This window comes from Humulus lupulus, chromosome 8, assembly GCF_963169125.1.
Source record: "Humulus lupulus chromosome 8, drHumLupu1.1, whole genome shotgun sequence".
Lineage (NCBI taxonomy): Eukaryota > Viridiplantae > Streptophyta > Magnoliopsida > Rosales > Cannabaceae > Humulus > Humulus lupulus.
In genome coordinates, this window is record NC_084800.1 from 20,019,322 (window position 1) to 20,032,814 (window position 13,493).

Consider the following 13,493-nt stretch of genomic DNA (forward strand, 5'->3'; position numbering starts at 1 on the left):
TTAAAGCAGAGTGAAATTTGCTTCCTGCGGGAGTGATAAGAATAACTCCTGCCCCCGCTCCATTTTCATTTGACGAGCCGTCGACGTAAAGTTTCCACAGCTCGTGGGCCGTGGTTATTACCTCGTTGTCGGCTATACCAGTGCACTCCACTATGAAGTCTGCCAAGGCTTGTGCCTTAATGGTCGTTCTTGGATGGTAAGTGATCTCGAACTGTCCGAGCTCAACAGCCCATTTAAGGAGTCGACCTGACGCCTCTGGTTTAGACAGGACTTGCCTAAGTGGTTGATCTGCCAGTACATGAATGGGATGTGCTTGAAAGTAGGGGCGGAGCTTGCGAGATGAGTGGATTAGGCTGAGGGCAAGCTTCTCCATCAATGGATATCTTGACTCTGCCCCCAGTAATCTTTTGCTGATGTAATAGACGGGTCTCTGCAATTTCTCTTCTTCTCGAACGAGCACCGCGCTTATCGCGTGTTCGGTAGTTGAGAGGTATAGGAACAATACTTCTCCCGTCTCAGGCTTCGATAGGATGGGCGGTTCAGCTAAGTGCTTTTTGAGCTCCTGAAAGGCCAGCTCACACTCCTCTGTCCATTCAAACTTCTTACTTCCTTTCAATAAGTTGAAGAATGGAAGGCCACGATCCGTTGACTTCGAGATGAATCTGCTCAGGGCGACCATCCTACCAGTCAAGCTTTGGACATCTTTATGCTTCCGAGGTGAAGGCATATCAATCAGGGCCTTTATTTTTTCGGGATTAGCCTCGATCCCTCGAGAGTTGACAATAAAGCCCAGAAATTTTCCCGAAGATACCCCAAAAGTGCACTTCTGAGGATTTAGCTTCATGTTGTATTTCCTGAGTACACCAAAGCACTCTTCGAGATCATCAACATGGTTCTTGTTAAGTTGAGACTTTACAAGCATGTCATCAACATAAACTTCCATGTTGTTCCCTATTTTCTCTGAAAACATCATGTTTACAAGCCACTGGTACGTGGCTCCAGCATTCTTGAGTCCGAATGGCATGGCATTGTAGCAGTAGAGCCCTTTATCTGTGATGAAGCTCGTATGCTCTTGGTCGGGGGCATGCATGGGAATCTGGTTATATCCAGAATAGGCATCCATGAACGACATCAGGCCATGCCCCGCCGTGGCATCCACGAGCTGGTCAATTCTTGGCAGCGGAAAACAGTCTTTTGGGCAGGCCTTGTTGAGGTCTGAGTAGTCAATGCAGGTTCTCCACGTCCCATTGGGCTTCAGGACCAACACTGGATTGGCTACCCAGTCAGGGTAAAAAGCGTCCCTAATGAAATTGTTTGCTTTTAGCCTGTCAACTTCCTCCTTTAGTGCTTTCTTTCTGTCTTCGTCCAGCTGTCTTCGCTTTTGTTGCTTCGGGGGAAAACTTTTGTCTATATTCAATGCGTGGCTCGCTACATTCGGGCTTATCCCCACCATGTCTGAGTGTGACCACGCGAAGACATCCTGGTTTTTCTTTAGAAAGCAAATTAATTGCTATTTTGCCTCGTTTTGGAGGTGTTTTCCGACCTTCACCTTCTTCGAGGGATCAGCTTCCTCGAGCTGAACTTCTTTGAGCTCCTCCAAAGGTTGGAGGTCAACTTTCTCCTCAATCCTTGGATCGATTTCCTCGTCAATTTCTAAAATCGTTCCGTCTTTATTTTGTATGATAACGAGTGCCTGAGCGCTCGTTTGTTTCTTTCCCCTCAAAGAAATGCTATAGCACTCCCTTCCTGGAAATTGTTCTCCTTTTAAAGTCCCGACCCTGCTTGGGGTTGGGAACTTAAGGGCCAGGTGCCTCACAGATGACACTGCCCCCAGCCCGATCAGGGCGGGTCTCCCGAGCAGTACATTGTAGGCAGATGGTAAATCTACCACCACGAACTCCATTATCTTGGTCACCGAGACTGGATAGTCTCCCAAGGTCACAGGGAGTTCAATGGATCCCATACAATCAGTCCCTTCTCCTGAAAAGCCGTACAAAGTAGTTGCACATGCCTTCAGGTCGCGAAGGGAGAGTCCCATTTTCTCGCGGGTCGCCTTATAAAGAATGTTGACCGAGCTCCCATTATCTATGAGAACTCGGCGGACTCTCTTGTTGGCAAGCTGAAGAGTAATAACCAATGGGTCATGATGAGGGAACTGAACATGAGATGCGTCCTCCTCAGTGAAGGTTATCGGTTGCGTTTCAACCCTTTGGCTTTTTGGTGCCCTAGGTTCGGGTTCATAAGGAGACCCGTCCCCTGTCTTCAACTTGTTAACGTATCGCTTTTGAGCATTTCTGCCCCCTCCCGCGAGATGAGGCCCTCCCGAGATGGTTATTACATCCTCTCCATCAATCGGCGGGGGCCTGTCTTCTTCCCGAGATTGAGAGTTATTATTTTGTGCCGTCGAAGGCGCGGCTACTCTCTGACTCGCAGTAGTCTGTCCAGTACTCTGGTTTTTGACAAATTGCCGGAAATAACCTCTCGATATCAACCCTTCGATCTCGTCCTTCAGCTGTCGACATTCATCAGTGGTGTGTCCGATGTCTCTATGGAACCGGCAATACTTACTGGAATCCCTTTTGGACTTTTGATTTCTCATTGGGTCCGGACGCCTGAAGGGGACCTAGTTTTCATTAGCCAGGTATATGTTTTCCCGAGACTCGTTGAGTTCGGTGTGTACTTTATATACGGAGAAATACCTTTCTCCTTTATTTTTCTTTCCTCTTTCAGCCTCGGGGTTATTTCCCTCGGTCTTTTTCCTCTTGGAGGGATTCTCCGAGGCAGGCTGTGGAGCTGCTTGGTCAGCCGAGGTTGAGGTGGAGTTAATGTTTATCGTTGTAGTTTCGGTCTGCGAGGTCGCCTTCAGCGTTGACCTCGCCTCCTCTACATTGACAAATCTCTGCGCTCGTCTGTTAAATTCGGTTATTGACCTCACCGGTTTCCCTTGCATGTCATCCCAAAGGGAACTTCCGGGTAAAACACCAGCTCGGATAGCCATCAGGTGCCCACTGTCATCCACATCTCGAGCTCGGGCGACCTCTAGATTAAATCTTGTCAGATAGCTTTTCAGTGTTTCGCCCGGCTGTTGTCGGACGTTAGTCAAAGTGGATGCCTCTGGTCTGACTCCCATCATAGCTCGGAACTGCTTCTTGAAGTCTCTAGACAACTGATCCCATGAAGTTATCGAGTGCCTCTTGTACTTTTCGAACCAACTCTTAGCAGGTCCGGCCAATGATGTTGGAAACAACATACACCTGAGCTCGTAACCCACGTTACTAGCTCTCATAATAGTGTTGAATGTACTCAGGTGACTGCATGGGTCGGTTTTTCCTTCAAACGCTGGGACGAGAGGGATTCGGAACCCTTGAGGAAACTGAGTGTTAGAAATATTGGGAGCAAACGGCTCGAGTTCCTCATCAGAGTCCTCGTATCGACCATTCCCTCGTTCATTCTTTAAAAGCCTAAAGGCTTTTTCGAGCTGATCAATCCTTTCTTGGACTGGGTCCTTAGGCGGTGTCTGGAATTGACAGTCATTGATCATGATTCCAGGCTCGCGTCTCCGTGAGGGATCTCTACGCCCATTTAGGTGATTCCTTAGGTCCGGATTTGTCTGATCTTCCTTCCCCCTGCTCTGATTTAGATGATTTCGCAGGTCAGAACGATTCTTGCGACTTCCAGTATTTTTACGACCTCGGTTGCGTTTACTGACGGACCTGGTCTCTCCGGACTCGTCACTGGTGAAACTCATTGATCGGTCATTTCGCGATAGGTTCTTCCCATGTCGCCTCGTTTCCGCAATGCGTGACCGGGACGTCTGACTTTTCTCAGATTGTGCGCCTCTCCGCTCCTGGAAAGTCTCCCTGTGTCCTTGTCTATCCCCCATACGCCCTTGATCCTGATCCCGAACAGGTTGAGCGTTTCTGCGGGGAGGTGAAGGATATCTTATGGGAGACGGAGGGAACCGTATAGGCGACGGTGGCTGCCTCCCTTGCCTCGGCCTAGAGGGTCTAGAATTTGCCCGAGATGGGTCAGTCGTGTTCGGTGCGCTACCAGGAACCTGAGTCCGAGCCTCGGTAGGAGCTCGGTTATTCTTAGTTCCTGCAGGCACTTCCACAGGTGGATTAGGCGGGACCCGAGCTCGGGTACTCCTCTGGGGCCTAGGAGGAGCAGATGGCTCTGCTGGTGTCGGAGGTTGAGTCGGCCTCCTCGTGGCAACATCTTTTCGTGGTCGTCCACGGGGCCTCCGGGGAGGAACATGCACGTCCCTTGGAGGAGGGACTTGGTTTTCGCGCGGAGGCGGGGGCTGAGCCACCTGCGCCTCTGCGGCCATCCTAGTCAACTCCTCATTCCGTTTGTTGGCTTCTGCCAACAGCTGTTTCAACTGCCGGTTTTCCAGTTCTACAATAGGAACGTAACGCTCAGGATTGTAGTACATATCTTCATCCCTCGGTGGAGGCGGTGGTCCCCGGGAATCGGAGGACCCACTTCTCTCCTCAGACTCCGGGTTCTCCATTGGTTGTTTTCCAGGACGCCTTGGGTAGCTTTCATCAAGGGTGTTCTGATTGTTTGTAGCCATGAATCTCTCAGGGATGAATGCTTAAGGCTCTCAATGAAAGCACCAAACTGTTGACGCCGTTTTTCGTCAACAGATAAAAGAAGAGCACAAAAACAATGAATGACAATGGCCAAACGAAACAAACAAATCAAACACACGGTTTTTTACGCGGTTAAGCAGTTAAATCTGCCTAGTCCACGAGTCTCTGTTATTAATCTTAAGATTATCTCTGAAAAATTCTTTAGCATGAATTCTCCAGAGTTTTCTCTTAAGGATCAGAATTTCGGGTCCTTTACAATGGTGCATGGCTTCTCTATTTATAGAGAAGGACGCAGAATACTATCCCACATATTTTGGGTAGTTACTCTTTTGTGAATAAAATAAATGGCTTTAAATGCCTTTAATCAGATATAAAAGGAAACGTCCCTGAAGACCATGAAACGCATAACTGACCAAATAATATCCCACGATTCTTGGGGATTTACATTAATAAATGAGGATTACATCTCATATTTATAACACTTGTAAATATTCAAGGTGATTATCGTGTATCTCTAAGGCTTTAGCATCTCAGGTCTCACGTCATTGTTCGAGCTAATGGCATCTCCCGAGATCACGTGTCTTTCGAGATCGTACGTACATCTAGCTCGAGACCCCCCGATTCGAAGTCGTCCCCGAAGATGAGTGTGTTCTCGGAGCTACCTTTCGAGATCGAGATCGTTTCGAGCTCATATATTCGAGGTCATATATCGTACTTTGCAGGCTTGATATACAATTCTGGAGCATACTTCAATCCTTACGAGACCATTTGTTGTGAATCCATCTTTCGAGGTCATATTTACCATGGCTCGAAATCTGGGTATAACACAATTAAACTCTTATACACCTATCGAGTTTTATCGAGTACAATCGAGTTATTAAATCCAATTAAACTCTTATACACCTATCGAGTTTTATCGAGTACAATCGAGGACCATCGAGGTATTAACATCCTAACACTATCGAGGCACATCGAGGTCCATCGAGCTAGCATGCATGCAACACATCGAGACTTATCGAGTTTCATCGAGGCAGGAAAAAAATCCAGAAAAAAACGCACAAAGTATCCAAAATTCATTCCGACAGTGAAAAATTGCAATAAAACATGAAGGCATACACATATCTGTTCGAAATAAGACAAGTAATGTAACCAGACAAGTTTCTTAACTACATATAACAAATATATACTTACCCATACGATTTTTTCCCCTAGATCCGAAATCCAAAATGAAGTTTCTTGACTTGAAAGGACTCACAACTTGCCCCTAGATCCGAAATGCAAATTAATGGTGGCTGACTTTTTTTTTGTGTACGAGAGTTTGAGAGATAGAGAGGGAAAACATAAGAGATAGAAAAAAGAGAGGGAAAATTATGCTAGGGGTATTTTGGGTAGTAACATCATTAGTAGCACCAAAACGAGAGTTATATAGTGATAGGGTATTTTTTTAAATGTAGTGTCTCTTATTGTATTAAAACTCAAATTTCCCTTAAATAAAGAAAATATATATAATACATACATTCTTAATAGTTTTGAATAGTTACACTTTAATATGGGAAAATACAATTTTGGTCCTTGTGTTTTTTCGAATACGCGATTGGTTTTTGTGTTTTGTTAAATAATAATTCAAATCTTGTATTTTATAAATGGATTAAAATAGTACCTTAAACCTGATTTTGGTCAAAATATTTTTAATTATAAGATCGATTCTCAGGTCATTAGTGATGCGTTAGGTTCAAAGAAGTGGAGAAAATAGTTGAGAAGCTGATAATGAAATATCATATTTGAACTTTTTTTTTTACCGAAATTGGGTATAAGGTACCATTTTGATCAATTTTGTAAAACACAAAATCTAAATTGTCATTTAACAAAATACAGAAGCCAAACTGATATTTTTCCCTTTAATATTAATGCAATAATTCGTCAATGTCATGATAATAATCTAAAAATATTATAATTGAATTTAAAATATAAAAGACATTTAAAAATATTTTAGTTATTTATTTATGTTTTCATTTGTTTTTCTCCCACAACAAAGAGCCGATTGTTACACTTCTTCTCCGCCTTAATGGAATTTGTACTTAATTTATAATTTTGTCAATTTCATGGTTTCATTCGTTACACAAGGTTTTTTTTTGTCTATCATATAATTAATATTTTGCGAGTGAAATAAAATTATCTATTAATATTACATTAATTTTGATCCACAAATACATAAAATAATAAAATTAAAAGGATGAATAAAATTTAATATTTATATTTTAGCAAGTGTTTTTGTACATAATGTAAGCAGTAGATTTTTTTTAATGACTTTTAATAGGAGCTTTACGAAGGAAATAGAGAAAAAGGGAAAGAGAGTAGAAAGGAAGAGAAAGGAAAGTAACTCTAATCCTTTGTTTGTTGGGATTTTTTTTATATTATGGTTTTCAAAGGTTGTTTTACAAATCTATTTTTTTTTATGATTTTTTGATTTAGTAGTTCATATTTATGTGATTTTATTTTCTATAAATTTGAAAAAAAAAAATAATTATGTCCTATTTTTTATCATAATTATGTTTTCATTTATTTCAAATGTAATTTTATTTTATTTTCAATTTTTTCTTTATTTTAAAATTTTTTTTTTGGAATATACTTATTTGGTACCCTGTTTTTATTGAAATACAATTTTAGTACTTTCTAATATGAAAAATACTCATTAGGTACTTTGTATTTGTAAAATAAGTAAAAAATGGTACTTTATGATCAATAATTTTTTCATAATACCTCAAATACCCTTAATTATAAATACTTAAATAATGAATATTTATTTGAATAAAACATTATATTTTAAAATTACAAAAATAATTAAAAATATATTTGTTATTAATAAAACAAACATATAAAATTTAAAAAAAAAAAAATTCCCACTCCCTCTCTCTCAAATCTCAAGTCAAGAACCCAACTTCTTCTTTTTCTTCCCTCCATCAACTATCGTCCCCACCCTCCAATGGAAAAGGCAAAGGCCACCACTTCACTCCACTACTTCGGTCACCATTCGGCAAAGGCCACCACCAGCCGGTGCTCTCCCGGCACCTCAAGTCTCCTCCCAAGGATAGTTCCACCACCTCCTTAGGACTTTACAGATAGACCCATCTACCTTCATGTGTATTAGTTGGGTTTTCTATATATTTGTATTTCCTCATATATATGTGTGTATTATTGGAAGCTTCATATAAATGAGTTTGCCTTTTCAACTTGAATTAAACCTTAGAAGGAGTTTTATATATATATATATTCCCATTAATTATTGGAAGCTTCGAACTACTGAGTTGTAAGAATACTCTATATATTCCTTCAAATATATATGTATATGTATAAAATATATATATTTATATATGTAGCAACTACCATTGAACGAAAAGATTTGGTTACATGTACAAAGTTTCTACCATTTCACACTTCTACCACTATATACAGGGGGAGATCTTTGATGGAGGGAAGAAGAAGAAATTGTTTGTTGGGTTGTTGACTTGAGAGTTGAGAGGGACGGAGAGAGGGGAAAAGCCATAGAGAGGGGTTTTTTTTTTTTTTTTTTTTAAATTTTACAAGTTTTTTTTATTAATAACAAATATATTTTTAATTATTTCTGTAATTTTAAAATATAATTTTTTATTCAAATAAATATTCATTACTTAAGTATTTATAATTAAGAGTATTTGAGGTATTATGAAAAAATTATTGATCATAAGGTACTATTTTTTACTTATTTTACAAATACAAGGTACCTAATGAGTATTTTTCATATTAGAAAGTACTAAAATTGTATTTCAATAAAATACAGGGTACCAAATAAATATATTTCCATTTTTTTTCCTTACTTATTTTTTCTTCTATTTTTTCATTTTTTTCTATCAATTTTTTTCCTTCCATTATTTTTCTTTTTCTTATTTTTTTCATTTTTATTTATTTATCTATTTGTTTTCCTTTATTTGTATTATTTTTTTTTCATATTTTTTCTGTTTTTTTTTTCCTTCTATTTTTATCTTCATTTTTGTATTTATTATTTTCACTATCCATTTTTTTTCTTTTTTCACACGTATGAGCTTTTTTTTCTTTCTTTTTTTTTTCTTCCATTTTTTTTTCTTCTTTTTTTTTTTCCATTTTTTTTTCTTCTTCTTCTTTTCATTTTTATTCATTCATCTGCTTTTTTCTTTCATTATTTCTTTTGTTTTGTTTTTCTTTTCTTCATATTTTTATGTTTTATTTCCTCTGTTTTTTTCTTTCTATTTTCTTCATTTTTTTTCCTTCCTTTTTTTCTTCTTAATTGTACTCATTATTTTCTCATTCTATTTTTTTTCATACATATATTTTAACATTACATAATTATTTTACTATTTTATTAATTATTATCTTTTATTATTGTAATTGTTTTTTTATAGTTTTTTTCCACTATATGTAAAAAAAATATCAAATCAATTTTTTCAGCATTATTTTTGCTGTAACCCTTATAGGAACATCCAAATTAAAAAAAAAATGAAAACATGAATGAGTAACCAGTTACCCTGATGAGAACATTCAAATCTAGAAAAAAATTATATGAAAATGTGAATAGGTAACCAGTTATCCTATCCTAGTAGGTACATCCAAATTTGGAAATATATATATATATATATATATGAAAACTTGAATGAGTAACAAGTAACCCTGATAGAAATATCCAAATTTTGACGAAAAAAATAGATATGAAAACGTGAATAAGTAACCAATTAGCTTGATGAAAACATTCAAATCTGAAGAAAAAAAATATGATGAAAATGTGAATGGGTAACTAGTTACCCTAATGGAAACATCCAAAATTCGAAGAAAAAAAATAGATATGACAACTTGAATAGGTAACAAGTAACCATGACACAAATATCTAAATTTGGAAAGAAAAAAATATATAAAAAAAACAATAATGGATAACCAGTTATCCTAATCTAAACATTTAAATTTGAAAAGAAAAAACATCTGATATGAATATGTGAATGGGTACCTGGTTACCGTGATGGGAACACTCAAATTTGAAAAAAAAATCATATATGAAAATGTGATTGTTATTAGTTATTTAACCCAAACAAGGAAAAAAATAGCCATGATCTTTAAAAAAAATGTAAAAAAAAAATTGATTTGATTTTTTTTATGTATTGTAAAAAAAATAAGTACAATAATAAATAATAAAATATTTTGAGTTGAATGGGATGCGACTTAATATGAAATTTTCTCCAAAAAAGTTTGACAAGGAAAGGGGGAGAAATAAGATGTCAACGAGAAGAGAAGTTAAAGAGATAAAAACTAAAATTAATAAAGTGAAAATCTATTTGTGAGTTTAAATTGTAAAATTAAATTATGAAAATAAATGTTAAACAATATAAAAATAATAAAATAGATTAAGTTTTCTTTTTAAAATACTAAGTAAATATTGTATAATTAAACTAATATAAAAATAATCAAATGAAAAACGCTTAAATGACTAAAATAATATCATAATTTAAATAAACTTAATTAAGAGTAAAACTATAACATAAATCAATTTTTATACAAAAATATGGGAAACTAAATTCATAAAATTGAATTTTTTTTTAAAAAGCTATAAAATAAGTTCTTTTGAAAAAAAAACCCACAGTTTTGCAAACTTGTTAAAAAAAACTCATAAAAGATGTAATTTCTTCTTGCTTGTTTGAGGGGGAAAATTAGAAGAAAGAAAGTAACTCTAATCCTTCTTTCATTCACTTTTTTTTTTTTTCTTTCCTCTCGTATAAAACCACTAGTTATTTATTATTATTATTATTATTTGGGATAATAGTGGTAAAAATACTAAATATTTTCAAATGCTTTCACTTATATACTAATTTTTTTTTCGGCGGCAAAAATATCTAATATTTGTTAATAGTTTCATTCAAATACAAATTCTTTTATTTTGACAGTAATAATATCAAATCTTTATTAATAGTTGCACGCAAGTACCAAATCTTTTAAAATAATTTTATATAGTTTATAAAAACTTTTCAAGGAATATATATGTAGCAATAATACTAAATCTCTAAATAGTGACACTTAAATATAAATTCAATTTTTAAAAAAAAAAATTAATAGTCTTTTATAGGGATTTTTTCTTATATACACATAAATTGTCAAATAATAATTTATATGGGTACACGAGTTTTTTTTTTAACTTTTATACAGTACCAAATGAATTATTACAAAAATACTAACTAATCACCGTAAAGGGTCTTCCACGTAAAGGACTTCTTCTACGCTAATCACCCACGACAACCAACGAAAATCAACAAAAAAATTCCATGAACGTCGGTGATGAAGCTTCGAAAAGCAACAACAATTCAACCTACAACAAGATCTAGGTGAAAAACTGGAAAACAATTTCAAAAAAATACTACAAATTAAATAGGCAAACAGCGAGAACCAAACTTCAATTTCAAAAAATTGAATTATCAAAACCTTCTAGATACCTTCTAATCTATCAGTTTTATTTGTAGATACTTTGGTTGCTATATAATTGTTTCGGAAATATTGATGGAAAACACTAACTTGAAATTTTGGGAAATATAATGAGATCGGGGAGGTCATTTTGAAATTTTTATTTATCAAACATTAATATTGTGTTGTTGTTGTTGTGTTGTGTTGTGTTTACGTTGGTGTCACAAATAATAGATAAATAAAATCAAAACAACATTCTAGCAACAAAACAACAACAGCAAAACAAAACAATATATGAAAGGAGGTAGACAATAACTTATAAACAATCAACATAACCATTAAAAACTTAGAGAAAAACTCCCGAGTCAGAAAGGAATTCACCACATATACTAAGCTTGTAAAACTACTTCTTGTCACTTACATGCATTGTCTTTCCCAAGTTTAAAAGTAGTCTTAATGATATTTGTATTCCATAAATATATGTGTTCCCTAAACAAATTTAAACAAAGCAAGATTTTGATCTTCATCAGGAGGATCGAAATATCAACATAAAACAGAAACTTTAAAGTTTTTCCAGACTTGTCATTCTTCTTTTGAATGTTAGAAGTAGTTTCAACCTCAATAAGTGGTTGGACAACATCATGCATACCAGCATCAACCTCAGAGCAACTTGACTACAATAATTTGACAACATATAAGAAAATAAAAAATTACACAACAATCATACATAAATAACACAACAACATAAAAACAATAGTCCAAACAACAAATAAGAAATTACTTTTGTTCGCATTAGCTCCCGTGCTTCGTCAAAGTCTGTCTGGTGTGCACACTAATACCTGCATTACTTCAGTTCTGGGTATTTCTTTACAAAAACGTCGACACTTGGGCTTAATACTACGACAGACAGTAGTAATATTGCAAGTAAAAAGAGCTTGAAGACCACAATTTTTAATTGCAAAAAAATATGATTTGAGGAAGAATGAGATGATTGATGACTAATAAAAGATTACAAATTTGAAGATGAGAACAGGTGATCGATGAGAGAGCATGCACAAGGACAAGTGTCCATGTTACATGTTTGTCATGCCAATGACTTCATAGCAATGTAATGAGCAAGGATGAGAGAGATAATGAAAAATAATTTTTTTTTCTCTTACCAATAATAAAAGACAATGAAAATCAACTTTTTATTATCTCTTACTAATAATAAAATATGGTGAAATGCGTAAAGACTGCGAATGAAATAAATGAAGTGATAGTAGAGTATATAGTGAAATGAGTGGAGTGATAATAAAGTGTATAGGGAAATAAGTGGAGTGATAGTATTTGAAAAAAGAAATTAATAATAAGAATTAAAAATACAAAAAAGTAGGAAAAGTGTATAATAAGATGATAGTGTGGGAGATTGTGCAAAAAACTAAATGGGAAAAATGATGAAAAAGTATTAAAACTTGTACCAGATAACTATAAAGTGTATATGATAGCATGTTTAGGGAATAATGTTATAAAAGAAAGCTAAAAATTATGTAAGTCGTATAAAAGAAAAAGCAACACAATAGAAAAGAAAAAAATACTGCTCAACTGTATTAATGTAAATATTAGGCTAATTTAGTGCTCCATTTAAAAATCCATTTATAATATGCTTTATTTATAAATTAAAATTGATTTTATATATATTTTTAAATAATTTAAGAAATATTTACAACAATAATACTAAATCTCTACTAATATTTACCCTTAAATATAAATTCAATTTTTTTATTCTTTCTATTTTTTCTATTTAATTTTTTAGATTTTAATAATTTAAAATTAATTTTATAAAATTTAAAAATTATTCAAGGAATATTTGAAATAATTATCTTTTAAAATTATAAAATATTTGATATTATTATTGTGAAAAAAAAAAAGAATTAGTACATAAATGCAACTATTAATAAAAATTTAATATTATTGCCGAAGATTGGCCTTTTTAAGGCGAAAAAAATAGTACATATATCAAAGTATTTGAAAACACTTTTACTGCCATTATCCCTTATTATTTTGACAATATAAAGTTAAAACCTAACTACCACATTGGGGGCAGCTCCCCTAAAACCACTAGTTATTTAATTTAATAAATATATAAGATTACAAGCCACCAGCAAATCCTTTAACTTAAGAATTGGTGGAATGAAACTGAATAAGCCCATATAAGAGAGTGCGCATAATCAGATATCAACAATTGAAGTGCAAAACATTGTATCCACCCCATTGCTACCTAGAGTATATGAAAATTTTCTATTTTGATAACAACGATTGAAGTGCAAAACATTGTATTTCCTACCATCCAATATAATAGTTTTTATCAGATACGAGTTTTAACTAATTATGACTCGTACAAACATAAAATAAACCTTATTTGACAATCTAAAAAACGGTCCAAAAGCCTCTTCTCATCTCTTC